This window comes from Pyxicephalus adspersus, chromosome 7 (genome assembly GCF_032062135.1).
Source record: "Pyxicephalus adspersus chromosome 7, UCB_Pads_2.0, whole genome shotgun sequence".
NCBI lineage: Eukaryota > Metazoa > Chordata > Amphibia > Anura > Pyxicephalidae > Pyxicephalus > Pyxicephalus adspersus.
Window position 1 is genome coordinate 72,205,215 of NC_092864.1, and position 1,216 is coordinate 72,206,430.

Consider the following 1,216-nt stretch of genomic DNA (forward strand, 5'->3'; position numbering starts at 1 on the left):
TGCTCATTGTTTAAAGCAGAAGTAAACTAAAAATTAAAAAAATGAAATTACCTTTAATCCCGCATATCCCTCAATGGCGCTGGTCCTTCTTGTGATTCGGTCCCATGTCATCCTGGGATTCCTCCTTGTCCCGGCGCAGAGGAAGTGCTGGACGCTGCCATCTTCTGCCTTTTCTTCTGTTTTATTGGTCCATCACCCGATCTTGCACTGCACAGGTGTGACATTAGGTGACGTAGCCGCTGTGCAGGGTAAAAATAAGGGAGCCGATCTTACTGTGCATGCATGAGATCGGCAACTCTTTCCCCTTGGTGGAAAAAATACCCAAGATTAGGACATGGGCAGACAAAGTAGCCATAGCCTCCCGGGATGCGTGACGTAGGTACCCCGGGAGGATCTGCAATCCCATTAAGTCTTAATCACTGCCGCAATCAAGATTTAAAGGGGCGGTGCTGCACCCTCTTTTTTTTTTAAAAAAGGTTGTTGCACAAGAACATTTTTACTTTATTTAGAAGGGTTGTATACCCTTTTATGTAAAATAAAAAGTTGAGTTTAAGTACGCTTCAAGGAACCCCTCTGGAGGAACCGTGGTTAAGAAACACTGGGTTATGGGGTGAATAAACGTCCGACATCTTCTCCTCTCTTCTTCTGACTTCTTCTTACCATGTCACCAATCTCGCACTGCGCAGGCACAAGATTGGGTAATGTAGATGGGAAAAAATTATTGCTGATCTCACTGCGCATGCGTGAATTTTTTTCTTCCAATAAAGAAAGGGCTCCTTCTGCGCATGCCTGAGATCAAGGCAGAAGAAGGCAGAAGAAGCAGCAAGGAGCCTCCTGGGATGTGTGACATAGGTATGTTTATTCTCCGCGGGATTAAGACAGAAAGGGCAGGTGCTGCACCCTTTTTTGTGTTGCACTGAAAATGTTCAGTTTAGCTCCGCTTTAAGTGAAAGGCAGCCGTTTTTTGTGTGTGGCTGTGATAGAACATGGTGCAATTCCTAAAAATGACAAGTCACTTTTTGGCCACACAGTTGCTGTTGAAAGATTTGCGCCACACAAATGTGGTTACCGGCAATACAGTTTTCTGTACACCCAGCAATGGCAAACTTCAGTAAATACAAAAGTTTATTTTTTTTGCATTTAGAACACGATGAGCTCCGAGATAAAAAACAATGCTAGAAGCCAGAATTGTTCTCATTTTCAGATTTTCTTTTTC